This window comes from Salvelinus alpinus, chromosome 4 (genome assembly GCF_045679555.1).
Source record: "Salvelinus alpinus chromosome 4, SLU_Salpinus.1, whole genome shotgun sequence".
In the NCBI taxonomy this organism is placed as follows: Eukaryota; Metazoa; Chordata; class Actinopteri; order Salmoniformes; family Salmonidae; genus Salvelinus; species Salvelinus alpinus.
The window spans coordinates 50,081,052-50,104,682 of NC_092089.1; positions in this window are offsets into that span (position 1 = coordinate 50,081,052).

Genomic DNA, 23,631 nt, shown 5'->3' on the forward strand with positions numbered 1-23,631 from the left:
ACATGCATTAGAGAAAGCAGGGAGAGCAGTGGAGCTATAATGATGACCAAACAGAGCCGGTCCAGGCTAGCTGTGTAGAGCTGCCAACTGGACATGGGTGGGGCTGTTAGGGAAAGCAAACACACAGACTGTCTGGTACATGTAAGAGAGCAGGGAAGGTGGGGGCTATGCCCCCTGGCTGCAGCACATATTTACATAGTGTTCCAGCACAGACTCATACTCCTCAACCCTGTTTTTAAACCTAGCTGGTGGATCCTCTCTGGAGGCGGGGCAATGTGGGGATTTAAACCTAGCTATTTCATAGGTTATTTGAGTCTGCTTCCCGATGTTTTACTCGTTTTTATTTGACCGTTATATCATCAAGCCATAGTCATGCAACCAATTGCACAGTTGCCTCCAGCTGACACATTCAAACCCTGATTGGAGTAGGAGAGATGGTAATTGAGACGGTGATAATGATGATTGGTTGATTATTTATTTAGCTTATGTAGCAGTGAAAATGATATTGATAATTTAAGTGACAGAAATCAGGAGAATGTCGGGGGTCTCTACGCTCTATCAGTTATAATACATGTACACTAGTTCCTGTAATTCAAACTAATGAACAGATGATCAGCAACTCCAATTGATTGGATAGGGGGTTCCAATACTAATGGATGTCAGTATTTGTGTGCACATATGTATCTATACTTTATGCACACATAGGTGCGTGTGTCTCTGTACATATCTCTGTGTGTATGTGCATGAGAATATTTACACTACCGTTCAAAAGTTTGGGGTCACTTAGAAATTCTTGTTTTTGAAAGAAAAGCAAATTTTTTGTAAATTTTGTCCAAAACTAACCGCAAAACACCAGTCTCAACGTCAACAGTGAAGCGGCGATTCTGGGATGCTGGCCTTCTAGGCAGAGTTGCAAGGAAAAGCCATATCCCAGACTGGCCAATTAAAAATAAAATATTAAGATGGGCAAAACAACACAGACACTGGACAGAGGAAGTCACCTCTTCACTGTTGACGTTGAGACTGGTGTTTCGCGGGTACTATTTAATGAAGCTGCCAGTTGAGGACTTGTGAGACGTCTGTTTCTCAAACTAGACACTCTAATGTACTTAAGCTCTTGCTCCTCCTATTCTGGTTAGAGCCAGTTTGCGCCGTTCTGTGAAGGGAATAGTACACAGTGTTGTACGAGATTTCAAGTTTCTTGGCAATTTCTCGCATGGATTAGCCTTAATTTCTTAGAACAAGAATAGACTGACGAGTTTCAGAAGAAAGGACTTTGTTTCTGGAAGAAGGACAGTTTTATTGCTTCTTTAATCAGAACAACAGTTTTCAGCTGTGCCAACGTAATTGCAAAAGGGTTTTCTAATGATCAATTAGCCTTTTAAATGATAAACTTGGATTAGCTAACACAACGTGCCACTGGAACACAGGAGTGATGGTTGCTGATAATGGGCCTCTCTACGCCTATGTAGATATTCCATAAAAAATCTGCCGTTTCCAGCTACAATAGAAATGTATAACATTAACAATGTCGACACTGTATTTCTGATATATTTTATGTTATTTCAATGGACAAAAAATGTGCTTTTCTTTCAAAAACAAGGACATTTCCAAGTGACCCCAAACTTTTGAACGGTAGTGTATGTATGCATGTGTGTACGTGTGTGTGTGTAGGTATGTGAGTGTGTCTGCATGTGTGTGTGGTGATTGGACTGTGGCCAGAGAGGGTGTTGGCTGGCGGTGTGTGTTCTGATTGTACTGTGGCCAGAGAGGGTGTGGGCTGGCGGTGTGTGTGCTGATTGTACTGTGGCCAGAGAGGTTGTGGGCTGGCGGTGTGTGTGTGATGAGTGTGACTGACTGATGGGGATCTGATTGAGGTGTTTCCGCGGTAATAACGGATCGAGCCTGGCCAGCTAGCCTATTGACCGACTGCTGATGAAGCTCAAGAGAGAGGGAGAGATGTGAAATTAGGCAGAGGATAAAATCAATTACCCTTAAAACTGTCCCTCATCAGCCGCAACCACACACTGTGATGTGTGTATGCGTATGTGTGTGTGTGTGTGTGTTTAGTTTTACTAACCTCACAAGGATAGTAAAACAAGGAAAGTTCGGACAATTGAGGACATTTTGTTGGTCCCAACAATGAAAAAGGCTATTTTGGTTTAGGGGTTAGGGTTACAATTAGGATTAGGGTTAGAATTATGGTTAGGGTAAGAGTTAGGGACTTGGAGTTAATGTTAGGGTTAGGTTCCGTGTTAGGGGTTAGGGAAATAGGATTTTGAATGGGAATCAATTGTTTGGTCCCCACAAGGATAGTGAAACAAACGTGTGTGTTTGTGTGCAGGAGTGAGTGCCTCATAAAAAAGACTGTAACACACACAGATACACAATTCTCTCTCTCTCTCGCTCTCTCTCTCTCGCTCTCTCTCTCTCTCATACAGTCATCCCCACACACTCACTCTATGTCCATTCAGTGCTCTATGTCTGTGCTCAATCATGCATCTCCCCAACTACGGACCAAATGGGCTGCAATGTTTAAGGAAGAATGGTTTTCCCCCAGACAGCTGAAAGATGAAATGCCAAGTCAAGCCATGTGAATCCTCAATGTGATTTGGCTAGTGTATATTCATGAGTGACCCAATAGTTGAAGAACAGGGAGGACTTGGCAGTTCAACTCATTTGATCCCAGGATCAGGCACGTCATTTGTCCTGTATTCCAACCAGTTCAAACATGCGTTTAGTTAAACAAAGAGGCAGAAAGATTGAATAATCAATAATGCATTGAAGTACATTGAAAATACATAAACCCACCATGCGTTAACAGAAGTTACTATCTAAAAAACTGTGTTTGTGTGTGTGTGTGTGTGTGTGTGTGTGTGTGTGTGTGTGTGTGTGTGTGTGTGTGTGTGTGTGTGTGTGTGTGTGTGTGTGTGTGTGTGTGTGTGTGTGTGTGTGTGTGTGTGTGTGTGTGTGTGTGTGTGTGTGTGTGTGTGTGTGTGTGTGTGAGTGTGTGTGTGTGTGTGTGAGAGTGTGAGTGACGCACGTGCGTTGGTGTGCCTGTCTAAAGTCCAAGACATAGAAGGAGATATTGGCTGGATCTGTAACTGGGTTAGTGGACCAGAGAGGAGCAGCCAGGAGAAGAGAGACACATCTGAGCTGAAGCCCAAAAACTGGGACAGAGAATAGCAGTAATAGAGAGGAGTATCCCTCATCATTTGTAAAACAGTACCCTCCTGTGAGTGTGTGCATGTGTTGAAGTGTGTTTTGTGTGTTTGAGAGAAAGAGTGTGTGTGTGTGTATGCTTGTGTGCATGTCCCTGCGTGCACGTGCATGTGTGTGTGTGTGTGTGTGTGTGTTTATGGAAACTACTTTGTATGTATAATGTTATATATATTGTATAATGAATCAGACATATATTTTGCTCATACTATACCTCTTTTTTGGTCTGCTTTTTATATCCCACTGATTTAGAACCCAAATGGCATCCCAATTAGCATCTGAGAATCATTGCTGAGCCTTCAGGTTGCAGCATAGCAACACACTGTGAGCTGTGCTGTACAGCCCTCTGATGCGCACTCTTTGTACTGTAGACAGTAGTTAGGCATCAAAGACCAGAACTCTCTCAGATTGTAGTCTCTCTCTCTCTCTCTCTCTCTCTCTCTCTCTCTCTCTCTCAAAGTGAATCATCTCCCCTGTACCAGATGATTATGGAGGCCGCCAGCCCGCGGCTGTGAGCCCACTGCCACTACCTGGTCTAGTGAGGGGCGCACCAGCAATGAGGGGCGACACCTCAGCCCCATTGCACTTGCCCTATGTGGGGGATGACGGAGAGAGATGGGCGGGGGTTTCAGTAGACTCCAGGTACAAGTGTGTGGCGCCTCGCGTGTTCCACATGACTCACTGCCAGGGATGGTCACATGATGAATGGTGGTCGTGTTCTCTAACGGCCTCGGGGCCAATTTCAGTGTCGACATTAATTATGGACGCTGATGACATCATAGGAGGGAGACATTAGTAGTCGGCAGTGATCGTGATCGAGATTTAGTACAAGTAACATGAGGAAGACACTTAGGAAACACTCTTTATGAAACACACATAGACTTGTGAGTGCATTTTTTTATTAAATTTTATTTCACCTTTATTTAACCAGGTAGGCTAGTTGACATGTTCTCATTTACAACTGCGACCTGGCCATGATAAAGCAAAGCAGTTCGACACATACAACAACACAGAGTTACACATGGAGTAAACAAACATACAATCAATAATACAGTAGAAAAAGTCTATATACAGCATGTGCAAATGAGGTAGGATAAGGGAGGTAAGGCAATAAATAGGCCATGGTGGCGAAGTAAATACAATATAGCAATTAAACACTGGAATGGTAGATGTGCAGAAGATGAATGTGCAAAGTAGAAATACTGGGGTGCAAAGGAGCAAGATAAATAAATAAATACAGTAGGGGATGGGATAGTTGTTTGGGCTATTTACAGATGGGCTATGTACAGGTGCAGTGATCTGTGAGCTGCTCTGACAGCTGGTGCTTAAAGCTAGTGAGGGAGATACAGTGGGGAGAACAAGTATTTGATACACTGCCGATTTTGCAGGTTTTCCTACTTACAAAGCATGTAGAGGTCTGTAATTTTTATCACAGGTACACTTCAACTGTGAGAGACGGAATCTAAAACAAAAATCCAGAAAATCACATTGTATGATTTTTAAGTAATTCATTTGCATTTTATTGCATGACATAAGTATTTGATACATCAGAAAAGCAGAACTTAATATTTGGTACAGAAACCTTTGTTTGCAATTACAGAGATCATACGTTTCCTGTAGTTCTTGACCAGGTTTGCACACACTGCAGCAGGGATTTTGGCCCACTCCTCCATACAGACCTTCTCCAGATCCTTCAGGTTTCGGGGCTGTCGCTGGGCAATACGGACTTTCAGCTCCCTCCAAAGATTTTCTATTGGGTTCAGGTCTGGAGACTGGCTAGGCCACTCCAGGACCTTGAGATGCTTCTTACGGAGCCACTCCTTAGTTGCCCTGGCTGTGTGTTTCGGGTCGTTGTCATGCTGGAAGACCCAGCCACGACCTATCTTCAATGCTCTTACTGAGGGAAGGAGGTTGTTGGCCAAGATCTCGCGATGCATGGCCCCATCCATCCTCCCCTCAATACGGTGCAGTCGTCCTGTCCCCTTTGCAGAAAAGCATCCCCAAAGAATGATGTTTCCACCTCCAAGCTTCACGGTTAGGATGGTGTTCTTGGGGTTGTACTAATCCTTCTTCTTCCTCCAAACACGGCGAGTGGAGTTTAGACCAAAAAGCTCTATTTTTGTCTCATCAGACCACATGACCTTCTCCAATTCCTCCTCTGGATCATCCAGATGGTCATTGGCAAACTTCAGACGGGCCTGGACATGCGCTGGCTTGAGCAGGGGGACCTTGCGTGCGCTGCAGGATTTTAATCCATGACGGCGTAGTGTGTTACTAATGGTTTTCTTTGAGACTGTGGTCCCAGCTCTCTTCAGGTCATTGACCAGGTCCTGCCGTGTAGTTCTGGGCTGATCCCTCACCTTCCTCATGATCATTGATGCCCCACGAGGTGAGATCTTGCATGGAGCCCTAGACCGAAGGTGATTGACCGTCATCTTGAACTTCTTCCATTTTCTAATAATTGCGCCAACAGTTGTTGCCTTCTCACCAAGCTGCTTACCTATTGTCCTGTAGCCCATCCCAGCCTTGTGCAGGTCTACAATTTTATCCCTGATGTCCTTACACAGCTCTCTGGTCTTGGCCATTGTGGAGAGGTTGGAGTCTGTTTGATTGAGTGGGTGGACAGGTGTCTTTTATACAGGTAACGAGTTCAAACAGGTGCAGTTAATACAGGTAATGAGTGGAGAACAGGAGGGCTTCTTAAAGAAAAACTAACAGGTCTGTGAGAGCCGGAATTCTTACTAGTTGGTAGGTGATCAAATACTTATGTCATGCAATAAAATGCGAATTAATTACTTAAAAATCATACAATGTGATTTTCTGGATTTTTGTTTTAAATTCCGTCTCTCACAGTTGAAGTGTACCTATGATAAAAATTACAGACCTCTACATGCTTTGTAAGTAGGAAAACCTGCAAAATCGGCAGTGTATCAAATACTTGTTCTCCCCACTGTAAGTGTCTCCAGTTTCAGTGATTTTTGTAGTTCGTTCCAGTCATTGGCAGCAGAGAACTGGAAGGAGAAGTGGCCAAAGGAGGAATTGGCTTTGGGGGTGACCAGTGAGATATACCTGCTGGAGCGCGTGATACGGGTGGGTGCTGCTATGGTGACCAGCGAGCTGAGTTAAGGCGGGGCTTTACCTAGCAGGGTCTTGTAGATGACCTGGAGCCAGTGGGTTTGGCAACGAGTATGAAGCGAGGGCCAAGCAACGAGAGCGTACAGGTCACGGTGGTGGGTAGTATATGTGGCTTTGGTGACAAAACAGATGGCACTGTGATAGACTGCATCCAATTTGTTGAGTAGAGTGTTGGAGGCTATTTTGTAAATGACATCGCCGAAGTTGAGGATCGGTAGGATGGTCAGTTTTACGAGGGTATGTTTGGCAGCATGAGTGAAGGATGCTTTGTTGCGAAATAGGAAGCCAATCCTAGATTTAATTTTGGAAGGAGAGTTTACAGTCTAACCAGACACCTAGGTATTTGTAGTTGTCCACATATCTTAAGTCAGAACCGTCCAGAGTAGTGATGCTGTTCTGCATAAAAAATATATAACCTAATCAGCCTTTATTAATCATTTAACATGCTGCATGCTGGAATTTTTATCGCGACTCTGTTGGGGAATGGGGAGACAAAGGAGTCATGGGTGTCAGTGTCACTCCCAGTTGAATTTAGTAAGCCCCAGGAATCCATCTAGCGTGTCTGTCCCTGAGCTTATGCGCTTACTCTCTCATGACGCCTTACCATTTTAAACCGTATTTGGTTTGCAAAAGTGAATCTAAGCTCCCTCCTTTTTCCCTCTTGGTTCATTTTTTTTTTGCTTAGCTAGAGACTGAAGATAATGGGGAGCTGGAGGGATAACTTCTGGGACAGTGGACCAGCAGATTCAGACGAGAGGTCACTGGAGGGTTGGGGTGGAGAGATTTGGGGAGGTAAGGGGGGGACAGAGTAGACTGTGACACCCTGGAGAGTCAGTGGAGCTTCAAAGGGAAGTCGGTGTGATTGACATGCCCCCTAGAGGAGTGGAGACCCTGGTGGAGAGAAAGGCAGGCCACAATCACAAGAAGCCTCCGCAGTGTCAATGGCTCCCCAGTTCCCACAATGCACCAGGGGAGGGGCACTGAGTGGGAACGGGATGCTGAGGGTCTTGGACGGATCATGGTACTCCATTTTGTCGCTATACTTTGCCCTTGAGACAAAGCCATGAAGGACACAAAGTTGCAAAGTGAACAAAAAGTAGTCTATTGTCCAGATGAGTCCACATCATTTGCCATTTGTTGAATAAATCCAGCTACATCCCCAAGTTAATGGAAAAGATACATCTGAAAATTAGATTATTTTCCATTTTCCATACAAAATAGATGCCATTGGGGCTCTGAACAGACGACCACTTTTGAGCTCTAAAAACCTCAGACAAATAATGGATGATGGCAGCTCAGTGTTTGTAGTCAGAGTATATGTTAGAGCTAGTCATAGGGCTGTAGTTTCATGTGTCTCTGTAAACACACTGAGCTCTGTCTAAACAGGACTCCATCGACCAGCCTGTAATCATGATGAGCATGTCTTTCTCTCTCTCTCTCTCTCCACTGGATTAATCAACACGTGGTCTGTCTGCTGTACAGTAAGCTGTTTCTGATCTTATGGTCATGTCCCAATTGTTAGAATTGGAAACCTGATACCTAATATGTACCTTTACTATTTTATTCAGAGGGCAAATGTCTCAAAATAATGTCCAATGGAGAACATTTATAGCCGAGATTCCCAGACTCAGATTAATAAATAGTTCTGGACTAAAAAAACATTCTCAATTGAAATTTTCCGTTGAAAGCTGTTTTTTTTTTGTCCAAGACTTGGCTTAATCTGTGTATGGGAAACCGGCCCAGCGAGTGAAAATTCTCATGAATTAAACAACACAGTAAACATAATGAACATATGACATAATAATGCAATGAAATAAAACAAACGAACCAGAGTAGAGAAACAGAACAATACTACAGGTATCCACTGCAGACAGACAGATCCCACTGGGCACACACTAGTTGAATCAACGTTGTTTCCACGTAATTTCAATGAAATGACATCTAACCAACGTGGAACAGACGTTGAATTGATGTCTGTGCCCAGTTGGATGCGTCACACAACACATTTAAAGCCAACCACGTCTCTGTGAAAAAAAACGAAATAAATAAAGGTCAAAATGAATAAAATAAACCAGAACACTGTTTTGCTCCTTGTTTCCTCCACGTCCATGTATTCATTATGTACAATAACATCATAACATCCGTGTGTCTGTGAGACCGTGTCCACAAATAGCAAGCTAGAGCCACTAAAGCTAGTGTCACTAACATGCTCTGCTTCCTCCCTTTCCCTCTCCCTCTCCCTCTCCTTGTCCTTGTCCTTGTCCTTGTCCTTGTCCTTGTCCTTGTCCCTGTCCCCGTCCCCGTCCCCGTCCCCGCCCCCCTCTCCCTCTCCCTCTCCCTCTCCCTCAGAGGAACAACCATGTAGCCTGGCCATAGAGAGAGAGAGCAACAGGTGGACAGAGAAAAAAAAGAGAGAGAGAGAGCAATGTAACGTGGAGGGCAGTTGCCATGTATCACCCCATTTTAACCCATCACACTATTTTGGGAGCATTTTTACTTATTTTGTCGTAATTATTTTCCACCCCAAAGGTTGCTTCAGGCAACGTCAACCACCGCGCCAGGCACCACTGCATTAGCGGCACATTGCATTATTTATTTGTGTTCGGGCAGGCGGATGGATACCCCAATACCGGGGAGACTTGTGTTTTGGGGGCCTCTCAATGTCAACTTTTAGCATTGTAGGAGGCAGTTGGTTGTTGGTTGGGCAAGTCCGGCCTTTTTATTAGGGAGGTAGAGCTCACATAGATAAAGCATTTGGCTCAAGGGCAAAAGAGAGTGGAGCGTGACCGTGGTGTGGCATTGGTGACTGGAGTGTATGTGTTATGACTAGACCCATATCTATGGTTGAGTGCTGGCCCTCCCCAATGCAGGAGTCAACTGGCCAGGGGGTTGGTGGTGTGACATATTGGACAGTTATGGGGTCTATAGGTAACCTGGTATATTGTTTACTGCCATGTGTAAATAGTAAAAAAACACATGAAGGCTTGTTGTGGAGATAGATGGTCCACAGTCGATTACCCCTGGGTAACATAGTTAAATAGAGCTAGGTACAGTATGTGGACCAGTTCATATTATATCATACAGTTGAAGTCGGAAGTTTACATATACTTATGTTGAAGTCATTAAAACTCGTTTTTCAACCACTCCACAAAATTCTTGTTAACAAACTATGGTTTTGGCAAGTCGGTTACGACATCTACAGTGGGGCAAAAAAGTATTTAGTCAGCCACCAATTGTGCAAGTTCTCCCACTTAAAAAGATGAGAGAGGCCTGTAGATTTCATCATAGGTACACTTCAACTATGACAGACAAAATGCGAGAAAAAAAATACAGAAAATCACACTGTAGGATTTTTTATGAATTTATTTGCAAATTATGGTGGAAAATAAGTATTTGGTCAATAACAAAAGTTTATCTCAATACTTTGTTATATACCCTTTGTTGGCAATGACAGAGGTCAAACGTTTTCTGTAAGTCTTCACAAGGTTTTCACACACTGTTGCTGGTATTTTGGCCCATTCCTCCATGCAGATCTCCTCTAGAGCAGTAATGTTTTGGGGCTGTTGCTGGGCAACACGGACTTTCAACTCCCTCCAAAGATTTTCTATGGGGTTGAGATCTGGAGACTGGCTAGGCCACTCCAGGACCTTGAAATGCTTCTTACGAAGCTACTCCTTCGTTGCCCGGGCGGTGTGTTTGGGATCATTGTCATGCTGAAAGACCCAGCCACGTTTCATCTTCAATGCCCTTGCTGATGGAAGGAGGTTTTCACTCAAAATCCCACGATACATGGCCCCATTCATTCTGTCCTTTACACGGATCAGTCGTCCTGGTCCCTTTGCAGAAAAACAGCCCCAAAGCATGATGTTTCCACCCCCATGCTTCACAGTAGGTATGGTGTTCTTTGGATGCAACTCAGCATTCTTTGTCCTCCAAACATGACGAGTTGGGTTTTTACCAAAAAGTTATATTTTGGTTTCATCTGACCATATGACATTCTCCCAATCTTCTTGGACATGTACTGGCTTAAGCAGGGGGACACGTCTGGCACTGCAGGATTTGAGTCCCTGGTGGCGTAGTGTGTTACTTTGGTCCCAGCTCTCTGCAGGTCATTCACTAGGTCCCCCCGTGTGGTTCTGGGATTTTTGCTCACCGTTCTTGTGATCATTTTGACCCCACGGGGTGAGATCTTGCGTGGAGCCACAGATCAAGGTAGATTATCAGTGGTCTTGTATGTCTTCCATTTCCTAATAATTGCTCCCACAGTTGATTTCTTCAAACCAAGCTGCTTACCTATTGCAGATTCAGTCTTCCCAGCCTGGTGCAGGTCTACAATTTTGTTTCTGGTGTCCTTTGACAGCTCTTTGGTCTTGGCCATAGTCGAGTTTGGAGTGTGACTGTTTGAGGTTGTGGACAGGTGTCTTTTATACTGATAACAAGTTCAAACAGGTGCCATTAATACAGGTAACGAGTGGAGGACAGAGGAGCCTCTTAAAGAAGAAGTTACAGGTCTGTGAGAGCCAGAAATCTTGCTTGTTTGTAGGTGACCAAATACTTATTTTCCACCATAATTTGCAAATAAATTCATTAAAAATCCTACAATGTGATTTTCTGGATTTTTTTTTCTCATTTTGTCTGTCATAGTTGAAGTGTACCTATGATGAAAATTACAGGCCTCGCTCATCTTTTTAAGTGGGAGAACTTGCACAATTGGTGGCTGACTAAATACTTTTTTGCCCACTGTACTTTATGCATGACACAAGTAATTTTCCCAACAATTGTTTACAGACAGATTATTTCTCTTGTAATTCACTGTACCACAATTCCAGTGGGTCAGAAGTTTACATACACTAAGTTGACTGTGCCTTTAAACGCTTGGAAAATGATGTCATAGCTTTAGAAGCTTCTGATAGGATAATTGACATAATTTCAGTCAATTGGAGGTGTACCTGTGGATGTATTTCAAGGCCTACCTTCAAACTCAGTGCCTCTTTGCTTGACATCATGGGAAAATCAAAAGAAATCAGCCAAGACCTCAGAAAAAAAATTGTAGACCTCCACAAGTCTGGTTCATCCTTGGGAGCAATTTCCAAATGCCTGAAGGTACCACATTCATCTGTACAACAATAGTACGCAAGTATAAACATCATGGGACCACGCAGCCGCCATACTGCTCAGGAAGGAGACGTGTTCTGTCTCCTAGAGATGAATGTGCTTTGGTGCGAAAAGTGCAAATCAATCCCAGAACAACAGCAAAGGACCTTGTGAAGATGCTGGAGGAAACAGGTAAAAAAGTATCTATATCCACAGTAAAACGAGTCCTATATCGACATAACCTGAAAAGCCGGTCAGCAAGGAAGAAGCCACTGCTCCAAAACCGCCATAAAAAAGCAAGACTACGGCTTCCAACTGCACATGTGGACAAAGATCGTACTTTTTGGAGAAATGTCCTCTGGTCTGATGAAAAAAAAATAGAACTGTTTGGCCATAATGACCATCGTTATGTTTGGAGGAAAAAGGGGGAGGCTTGCAAGCCGAAGAACACCATCTCAACCGTGAAGCACGGGGGTGGCAGCATCATGTTGTGGGGGTGCTTTGCTGCAGGAGGGACTGGTGCACTTCACAAAATAGATGGCATCATAAGAGAGGAAAATTATGTGTATATATTGAAGCAACATCTCAAGACATCAGTCAGGAAGTTAAAGCTTGGTCGCAAATGAGTCTTCCAAATAGACAATGACCTCAAGCATACTTCCAAAGTTGTGGCAAAATGGCTGAAGAACAACAAAGTCAAGGTATTGGAGTGGCAATCACAAAGCCCTGATCTCAATCTCATAGAAAATTTGTGGGCAGAACTGAAAAAGTGTGTGCGAGCAAGGAGGCCTACAAACAAATAGGCCAAAATTCACCCAACTGAAGCTTGTGGAAGGCTACCCGAAATGCTTGACCTAAGTTAAACAATTTAATGGCAATGCTACCAAGTACTAATTGAGTGTATGTAAACTTCTGACACACTGGGAATGTGATGAAAGAAATAAAAGCTGAAATAAATCATTCTCTCTACTATTATTCTGACATTTCACATTCTTAAAATAAAGTGGTGATCCCAACTGACCTAAGACAGGGCATTTTTACTAGGAATAAATGTCAGGAATTGTGAAAATCTGAGTTTAAATGTATTTGGCTAAGGTGTATGTAAACTTTCGACTTCAACTGTACATACCGTAGCTAGGTCCCCAGTGATTTGATAAAAGGGTTATTAGGCTACTGTACACCACACAGCATTGGACTGCATGTGTTTTCTGCATGTCAGGCTTCTATGCAGTGAGGATCATGCCCCAGTGATTGTGACGTCTCAGAAGGTAATACCCAGGTGTCCCCCTCTCTGTAGAACAGCCCAGAAACCGAAACCTCCAGCTCGCGCTCTGCTACCCATCACCCACCTGACCTGTCAGCCCAGGCCAATCTCCCTCTACCCTTTCTCCTTTTTTCCTCCCTCCCTTCCCCAGACTGACAGCTGAACCACTGTCCCTGTCATGGCTCCTCAGCATCCCCCCTTCCATCTCTCCATCCCTCCACCTCCCTCTCCTAGCACTACTACAACAGCAGCAACATCAACAACATCAACTCCTCGCCCCTCTCTCTTTCTCTCTCGCCGGCTCGGCCACACGAGACGCTCAGGCGCCTCCGTGACATGACAGCGACAACGTGCTGATGCTCCGGCAAGCACCCACACCCTTCCATCTCCCTCTACTTCCCCTGTCCCCCCAAGGGGATATACAAGCTCCTCTTTCGCTCTCTCACCTTAGCACAGATCCAGTGGACCGGAGAGGCAGACAGACAGAGGGAGAGAGAGATTCACTCTCCATTCTTGCTTTCTCTCACTCTCTTTCTCTCTCTCATGTTCTTCCCCGGCCCTGGGAGCGTTAGGCCTAATGGGAGCTGACACCGCTGAAGCGACCCGGATGGACGGAGGGAAGGGGCAGCATATTGCAAGCGGCAGCATCCAATTATTTTTCTGGCTGATAAGTGCAGCGCTTGTTTAAGGCTGCCAGGCTGTGGCTGGGGTAAGGAAGATGGTGTAGTGGGAGGCTGGGGCTATGGTTTTGAGGGTGTGTCTGGGGTTGGAAGGACTGGGGCTGGAAGGCTGGGGTTGGGGATGGGGATGGGGAGGCGTGCATGGCTGGCAGGCCCAGATCTGGCAGGAAGGCCTGATCTGTCACACTCAAACAGCCAAGGCTACTCAGCCAGGCTTAGGGATAGTGCGGAAGAGAGTGTCTGTGTGTGGGTGGATGGGAGGGGAGACTGTGTGTATGTGTTTTGTTGTGTGTGTGTGTGTGTGTGTGTGTGTGTGTGTGTGTGTGTGTGTGTGTGTGTGTGTGTGTGTGTGTGTGTGTGTGTGTGTGTGTGTGTGTGTGTGTCTCTCGTGTGTACTGGTGATGTATGTATTTACATGTAATAGTATGACTTGTATATCATTTGTTTATATTGTGTACGTTTGTACAAGTGCTTGTTTGTATGTTCTTTTTGTGGGTATGTGTGTGTGGGAGTGTGTCTGTCTGTGTCTTTGTGATGTGTTTTTCTATGTGTGTACATACACTCCTTGCTGTTCCCCACTCTCCTTGTCTAGTAACGATCCCTGCCCTTGCTTTTACGGATATGGGATTGCTGTGGATTTTGTGAACGCTCAGATGCCTCAGTGTACAAGGGGAGAGCTGATCACTGGCGAGAGAAATTAGCAATTTGTGTCCCTGTGCACATGTGCATGTGTGCAGAAACAGCATATGGTTGGATGACAAAGTGCTTTGCGCCACTTTGAGCCAGTCACTTTGAGCCAAAGCTGCGGTATAACAAGCAGAGAGCCTTTGAGCAATGAACCGTTGGAAGAGAGAGAGTTTGTGTGTGTGTGTGTGTGTGTGTGTGTGTGTGTGTGTGTGTGTGTGTGTGTGTGTGTGTGTGTGTGTGTGTGTGTGTGTGTGTGTGTGTGTGTGTGTGTGTGTGTGTGTGTGTGTGTCCATGCGTATGTGTGCGTGCATGTGAGAGAGAGAGAGAGAGAGAGAGAGAGAGAGAGAGAGAGAGAGAGAGAGAGAGAGAGAGAGAGAGAGAGAGAGAGAGAGAGAGAGAGAGAGAGAGAGAGAGAGAGAGAGAGAGAGAGAGAGAGAGAGAGAGAGAGAGAGAGAGAGAGAGAGAGAGAGAGAGAGAGAGAGAGAGAGAGAGAGAGAGAGAGAGAGAGAGAGAGAGAGGAAGAAAAGACAGACAGACAGAGGGGGGACACTGCATATTTGCAATAAGTATATAAAAACATGGGCCATGTCCGAAATCTGGCTTGCCTGCTACTTACTAATTCTGCATACTGTGTACTAATCGTACGACATACTGTTTTGAAACGTACTGTTTAGGAAAAAGGTCTGCCGTAAGCAACAGATATCAACATGCTACTCATTCTGAGGAGGCATCATAGAATGCGCAATCGCACCATTCTGATGACCAGCTGTTGTCAAACACACGCGAGTGAGAAAAGACGATTCTCTTCCTCAATAGTGTGCAGCAAATTCTACTTGATGAAACGCCGAAATGAGTTTGAAATCCTGCCATTTCAAGCATACTACATTTTCTAAAGTTCACATACCATAAAATCATGCATTACACATTTCCCTCAAGATTCCTATAAATGCCATAATTATCACATTACACACCATAGTAGGAGATCCATTCCCTATACTCATGATTGTCAGTTCTTGTCTAATCAGAAAATGTATCGTTGTTCTCGACAACGCATAATTTCCCCTGGCGCATGTGCATTAACATTGAAACAAGGGTTATGCAATGCAAGTGACACAACCTGTAGAGCGGGCCTGCTTTACATCGATGCCGGTTGTCCTATTGTATAGGCTTCAGTGAGCACAGTAGCAAATGTCGCCAGACACGGCTGTAAACAAGGAAGTGCCCCTCAAAGATTCGGCATCACACATGAAATGGGGGCTTGCAGTACCTGAGAGGAAGGAGGGGTATTGTACAATATGACCCGGGTTACATGCAAGGTTGCCCTTTAACTCCTCTTCTCGCCTTATTACCTAATGTTTCCATTTGACCGTCTTTCCTTTCTCTATCCCTATTCACTCATCTCTTCTCTCTTCTGTCCCAAAATGCTTTGGGGGGAACTGAGTGGAAGCTGGAAAATGTGCAGTTTCAAGGTCCCCCTAGTGAGGAACCCTGAACAGAGGAGGTTTCTAACCGGGAGGGAGTCCCTCAAATGCTTTAATTAATGTGAGTACAGGAGAACCCGCAGGCTTGTTGGAATAGATCAAATAGTAGAAGAAAGAAGAATAGCTAATTAGGCCTATAATGTTGCTGACCGTGCTAGTTCCACAGTGGGGCTGAGTTTTATTGACATTAGCAGGACAATGAGATCTGGATTCAAGGGACTTATTCCCTTTCCGTTTGCGTGCTCCTGCCTATAGGCGTTCACCGAACTAGAGACACATTTTTACAAAACATGATCTACAAAAGACAGTGTGTAGAATGTTGTGGTGTTGCTGTATTTGTTTGCCTCCCAGTGTACTGGACACACTATTTTGAAAAGGAGAGAGTGTGGCCTATACTGCTTGTGTGAATACCAAAAGGTGTATGAATACAGCGAGTGTGTGTGTGTGTGTGTGTGTGTGTGTGCTTGTGCGTGGTGTGTCCAAGTGCCTCCCCCTTATTTCGGTGCAATGCAGAACAGGAGTTTTTAATGCATTACATGTTCCTGGCCCGGGCAGAAGGGAGAGTGGGAGTTGAGAGTTGAGAGGGAGAGAGGGATCAATAGTATTGACCTGTTTACCTTAGTGCGGAGCACACGAGCCAGTGCTCCGGTTTACCACTTGAAACATTAAACCAGACTATTAGTAATACCTTGGTCTAGCTCTTTAGAGATTGACCACACAGCACGGTAGTATAACGGACATGGGGAAAGAGAAGGAGAGAGAGGGAGGAGAGGGGTATAGAGAGAGGGAGAGAGAGCAACGCTGGACGTAAACCCCAGGATTAAACCCGCCAGGCTTTTACCAGCGCTAGCCTCCGGACCTGATGTGGTCACTCAAGCCTGACGTCGAGCTGCAGGGCATTGTGGTCCGTCCGCCTCAAGCGAGCTCCCTCGGCACTTTTGTGATCCCCGGCGACCCCCTTCACACCTCCTCCCACTAAAACAGAATTTCTTTAAATGCTTAATTTTTTTATTTTCTGCTTCCTTTTCTATCGCTTCTATTGCCTCTCTGGCTTGTTTTTCCATTGATTTTTATCCCTCTCCCTCTCTCAAGCCACAGCCCCACTCCTCCCCTCCTCCCCTCATCCCTCCTTCCACCCCTCTGCATCTACCAATCTCCCCCTCTGTTGTTGATCCAAACGGATTTATTTATATATTTTAATCTCGTTGCCCAGGTAATTTGTAAGGGTAATGACTTTCTGTGAATCTACTTTGAACTAATTTTTTCAGACCTTTGCACCTTTCTGCCTCCTTCTCTCTTTCTCTCTCCCGCTCTCTTTTAAAACACTTTCTACCCAGCCTTCTTCTCTTTCTTTCTTTCTCTTTCTGTCTTTCTTTCTCCCTCTCTTGCTCGTTCTCTCTCCTCCGTGTATTTACATTTCCCCTAGATATCAGCGGTGGAGCGAGGTGAAGGCGTGAAGATGGGGAAGAGGGGGCATGGGGAAAGCTGGGATGTGCGGGCAGAATGGATGTTGTTTTGCTTGAAAAATATTTTATATATATCTTTTCTTTTTTTGGTATTCCTTGTCCTTAACATCCAGTCAAAATGAGCATTCCTAATTCAGGAGGTACAGAGAAGGAGAGAGGGAGGCCTTTCTTGCACAAAATGATCCCTGTGCCTCGTTAGCTGGAAATATAAGGGAAGGAAGGGGAGAGGGAACAACGATGGGGATTGGGATGTCTCGAGGGGGTCTCTCTCCCCACCACATCTCCCCCCACCTGGAGACCTCACCCTCTCCCCTTCTCTCTCTCGACAGGCTAGGCTGTATTAGTATTCATAGGGTGACTCTGTCACTGGGGTAAATAAGAGCCTGACTGACTCCACACCCAGCTGGCACACTGTCTCCAGTCTGCAGTGCTGGAGCCGGACTTAGGGATCACAACAACAACCACAGGAGCCCTAGTGACACTGGGTTGCATCCCAAACGGTACCCTATTCCCTATTTAGCACACTACTTTTGACTAAGGACCCAATAGGTCTCTGGTCAGAAGTATCGCACTACATAGGAAATAGGGTGCTATTTCGGACACAGCCTGATAGACAGGGAGACAGGTATAAGGCAGGAGAGAGAATGGAGGGAGTGGGCAGATGTTTGTCAGACTGGACTTTGTTTCATAGATATAGCCTAAAGATACTGTATGATGGCTAAAATCCAAACCCACTATACTGCTGGCTTGAGGATGAAACTAAGCAGGGTTGGTCCTGGTCGGACCCGGGATGGGAGACCAGATGAGGCTGGAAGTGGTGTTGGAGGGCCAGTAGGAAACACTCTTTCCTCTGGTCAGAAAAAAAGTTGGGACATTGCCCTGTGTAGGGTGTCGTCGCTCAGATGGGACGTTAAACGGGTGTCCTGACTCTCTGTGGTCACTAAAGATGTCATGGCACTTATCCTAAGAGTAGGGGTGTTAACCCCGGCGTCCTGGCTAAATTCCCAATCTAGACCTCATACCATCATGGCCACCTCGTTTCCAATTGGCTAATTCATCCCCCCTCCTATCCCCTGTAACTACTCCCCAGGTTGTTGCTGTAAATGAGAATGTGTTCTCAGTCAGCTCACCCCACCACCCACACACATACACACCTTACTTACCCCCCCCCCCCCTTTAAATAATTTAGAGGTCATCCCGGTATTCATCTTCCTTAATCATGCATATGAACGTGACCTTGGCAAGGCCTCAGCACTCCACGACACACCGCCCCATCCCATCCAGTATGCTTTGCATCTCTGATTGCGTTAAACCATGTTTTGGTATCATCAGCATACATAAGATCAACAGCCCCATGCACTAAGCAGGACAAAATGGTGATTCGCTGAGACCTTAAAAAGCCCCCTGGCTTTTGAAAATAAAATCAACATAATTCAGGTGAAGGTCAAAAATGGCAATATGCGGGCTGAAGTAAAGTAGATTAGGCTATCAAGCAAATCTAGCAAAACCACAAGAGTTGTAGCTAGCTAGCCTAACAGCGGGCCTTAAATGGCTGGGCATTATTATTATGATGCGTTTATCCATGCAGAGTGGCTTGGTCCCGATGGACGCCCCCTAAATGAAGGGGTTAACCTTGAACAAGCCATCTCTGTGTTCATTAGCGTGACGTGGTACTTATCTGCGATAACGCTGCCAAAGAGGATACACAGGCCCAAGTCAGTGCTGTTGGAGAGGAGAGTTCACCGTTAGCATTTAGTTAAGGGCGTTGGGGCTCTTAGGGGGGGGGTCTGCTCTGCTCTCAACCCACCCCCTGACGGATATTGCCAGGTTTACCATCACATGCACAGACAAACTTGAGTGTGTTTTTGTGTGTGTGTGCATGTGTATGCTTGCATGCACGTATGTGTGTGTCCCTCTGTGTGTGTTTGCATGCACGTGCACAGGTGTGTGTGTTTGTGAAGCGGTGGGGATGGAGTGGTGGGGGTAAATAAATGAATAAATCTGAAAGAGAGGGGGAGAGCAGAGACTGAGCGTGGTCGATCGTGTCAAAGGCAGATGACAGATCTAAAAGAATGAATATTGATCTTTGTCGGGGCCTTTACTCCGGCGACCTGTGGGAGGTCAGCCTGTGTAATTAGAGATGTGGAGGAGCACAGGAGCGCCCCCTAAAAGCCTACCGCCTGCAACCCCAACCCTAGGAACCAATGCTCCATTTACATACCCTCTATGTCCTCCAGTCCGGACTCCGGACGGACAACTACGGAGTTAGCTGTGTCTGGGTCTGACTGTGACAATGTGTGAATGGATCTGTGTTATTTTATCTTTTCATTTCGATGGTGTGAATATATGTGTGATTAGAGATGTGCATTCTTTACAGCAAATCTTGTTTCCATTTGGACTATCTTGTCTCAGGAAGAATACCAGTACTCTGGATCAGTGTTTTTCTTACCTATACACAGATATTGAAATATGTTTTGCTTTTCAGGACTACTTGCTGTGATTTTCATTTACCTACAAGAGATGCTGATCATATTTGTTTCATAAAACACTTAATGTCAGGCCAGTTGGTATGTGTGTAGTGAGTTGAAGTGGTAAATGTGAGCTCAATAAGACATGGGTGAGGGGAGGGTTTTTATTGGAGAGGGGGCACAGGGATTAAAACCACACATCCCTCAGGCTACACACACACACACACATGCTGAACAGGGAAGGGACACATTTGATGATGGCAGTTTATAGATATCTCAACATCTTTCTCTCTCTCTCTCTCTCTCTCTCTCTCTCACACACACACACACACACACACACACACACACACACACACACACACACACACACACACACACACACACACACACACACACACACACACACACACACACACACACACACACACACACACACACACACACACACACACACACACACACACACACACACACAGCCACCCCTCTCCCCACACACACACTCCCTCTCTTTATCTTTCTAGCTGTGGATAACTGCAGGCAAAGAGTTAGTGTGGCTGTAATCCCTGTATCAGTGGCTTTATCCACAGCTGTAGCACTACTGATTTAGTGCTTGGCGGCCCAAGTAATGGGCCCCTGACAGGTCCCCCACGTCCCCTCCACCACGCCGTAGTACCCACACACACCGTACATCGCACATGCCGCTCCTTGCCTAGACATTACTACATGAGGGATGGCCCTCAGTTCACACACACAAACAGGCACACACACAAACAGCATACAAACGGCGGCAGCGGCAGTATGGTTGTCACCGCCAGGGGACGTCTCATGGTAAGGTGAACTCAGAGTGAACCTGCTCCCGACATAAATAACGTCTCTTATCTCTCCAAAGCCCACTCAGTCTCCATTCCCTTCTCTCTCTTCTCCCTCTCATGTCACACTCCGCTCCTCCCTCACCCAGACTTTGATAAGAAAGTACACTTACAAATATACACCTAGTCACAGACACATGCACATGGACACACACACACACATTACAGACACCCACATATGAAAACACTGGTGCATTAATGCCTCAGGTCAAGTCCAGCCCCCTCACCACCATACAGAAACTAGTCATTTGAAAGTTGACTTTTAGATGTATACTTCAGGCTTACTGCATATACAGTGCATTCGGAAAGCATTCAGACACCTTCCATTTCCCCACATTTTGTTACATTTACAGCCTTAAAAAATGTATCATATTTTTTTTTTTTACTCATCAACCTACACAATACCCCATAATGACAAAGCGAAAACAGGTTTTCATATTTTTTTGCAAATGAAAAAAAAAAAAAACGAAACAGAAATACCTTATTTAAGTAAGGATTCAGACCCTTTGCTATGAGACTCAAAACTGAGCTCAGGTGCATCCTATTTCCATTGATCATCCTTGAGATGTTTCTATACCTTGATTGAAGTCCACCTGTGGTAAATTCAATTGATTGGATATGATTTGGAAAGGTACATACCTGTCTATTTATTAAGGTCCCACAGTTGACAGTGCATGTCAGAGCAAAAGCCAAGCCATGAGGCCGAAGGAATTGTCCGTAGAGGTCCGAGACAAGATTGTGTCAAGGCACAAATTTCTGCAGCATTGAAGGTCCCCAAGAACACAGTGGCCTCATTCATTAAATAGAAGAAGGTTGGAACCACCAATACTTTTCCTAGAGCTGGTCGCCCGGCTAAAACTGAGCAATCGGAGGAGAAGGGCCTTGGTCAGGGAGGTGAGCAAGAACCTGATGGTCACTCTGACAGAGCTCCAGAGTTTCTCTGTGGAAATGGGAGAACCTTCCAGAAGGACAACCATCTCTGCAGCACTTCACCAATCAGAACTGTATGGTAGAGTGGCCAGACGGAAGCCCCTCCTCAGTAAAAGGCACATGACAGTCGGCCAAAAGGCACCTAAAGGACTCTGACCATGAGAAACAAGATTCTCTGGTCTGATGAAACCAAAATTGAACTCTTTGGCCTGAGTGCCAAGCGTCACATCTGGAGGAAACCTGGCACCATCACTACAGTGAAGCATGGTGTTGGCAAAAAAAACATTTTCAACGGCAGGGACGGGGAGACTAGTCAGGTTCGAGGGAAAGATGAAGGGAGCAAAGTACAGAGAGATTCTTGATGAAAACCTGCTCCAGAGCACTCAAAACCTCAGGCTGGGACGAAAGGTCACCTTCCAACAGGTCAACGACCCTAAGCACAGAGCCAAGACAATGCAGGAGTGGCTTCGGGACAAGTCTCTGAATGTCCTTCAGTGGCCCAGCCAGAGCCTGGACTTGATCCAGATCGAACATAGTTGTGCAGCGATGCTTCCCATCCAACCTGACAGAGCTTGAGAGAATCTGCAGAGAAGAATGGGAGAAACTCCCCAAATACAGGTGTGTCAAGCTTGTAGTGTCATACCCAAGAAGACTAAAGGCTGTAATCGCTGCCAATGGTGCTTCAACAAAGTACTGAGTAAAGGGTCTGAATACTTATGTAAATGTGATCTTTTTTCAATGTCTAAAGAACTGTTTTTGCTTTGTCATTATGGGGTATTGTGTGTAGATTGATGAGGGGGAAAAACGGTTTCATCCATTTTAGAATAAAGCTGTAACCTAACAAAATGTGGATAAGTCAAGGGCTCTGAATACTTTCCGAATGCACTGTACATATTGTAGATATTCCCTTAGAATCCATCCTCAATGAAAATATGAAAACCACTCCCCCTTGTAATGCACACTCTTTCCCCTTGATGACTACAGTTCAATCAAGTACAGACTTAACTGAATGAACAAAGACGGAATGCAATATGCCATTTTTTTATGGTGTGGGGAATGGCCTAGTCTCTGAGGGAAGATCCTCGGATCCCTATGCGGGACTGCTGGCATGATGCGATGGCAGGGAGTCCTATGCAGGGCTTCTGGCATCGAACCCCCCCTCGCTGGGGGAAAGGAGTTCCAATGACGGGCTTTAAGGTTGTTATAGCTGGTGGTGCTGGGGAGGTGGATGGTTGTCGAGAACTTTTGCTGAAAAACAGCAAGTGAGAGAACAAGGCTAAGTTGACAAATAAATACATCCCAAGACTTACGCCCCATTGGTTGAGAGAGAGGAAGGTGATAATTGCAAGAGTGAGCCCATAGGTTAAACAGCAGCATGAGGAATGTTCATTATTGTGCCATGCCTATAGGCTATAAGGTAAATTGGTGAACGACTTTCCACACATGACTATGGGAAAAGAGAAGAAACAAGACTCTATGCTGATATGTTTCTATTCGTTCCCACGATGCCCGTAGAATAGGAAACAAAGTGAGTCATGGTCTGCTTACTGGATGACGTTAAACAAGCATTCAGACCGGCCTTCTTGATTGAACTTTTTTGTAAACTACATTACAACTATTCTCCCACCTGCTATTAAGGCAGCAGCATCACAAACACCAACCAGCTCTACCAACTGCACAGTGTACAACAAGCTACACTAATGACACAACTCCCTGTTTAGGCCTATTCACAGTATATCTCAGAGACCACCTCCCCTGTCCCTTCCGCCTCTCCCCCCCTCATCGTCCGTCTCCCTCTCCTGTCCTTTGTGCTAGCTTCCTGTTAACCTGTACAACTATCCACATTAATGTGACGGACCTCCCTATTTAGGCCTATTTATATCTGAGAGACCAACCCCCTCATTCCTGTCTGTGCCCCACTTATGTCCCCCGTGCTATCCACTTCCTGTTAACAACACCATGCAGGCGTTTATTGATAGGCCGTTCCCATTAGTGAATGTTTACCTGTCAGGGCCTGAACGGCTAATGAGAGAGCTTTGGGACGAGGAGGAAAAACGAGCCCGCTCATTTGCCCTGGTGTGTGTGTGTGTGTATCATGTTGGTGTGTATTGTGCGTATATGTATGTGTAGGCCCTATGTGTGTGTGTGAGTGTGTCTGTGTGTGTGCACACACGTGTGTGTGTTTGTTTGTGTGGCCCATATAACCACTAATGGATGCTTTCCACCTCCCCCGATATTGTTACACACAAGCCGCCACCACCTCCACCACTACTGCTACCGCTACTGCCTTCGCCATCATTGGTAGCCTATAACCGGCCCAGTGGTGGTTGGTTAATTG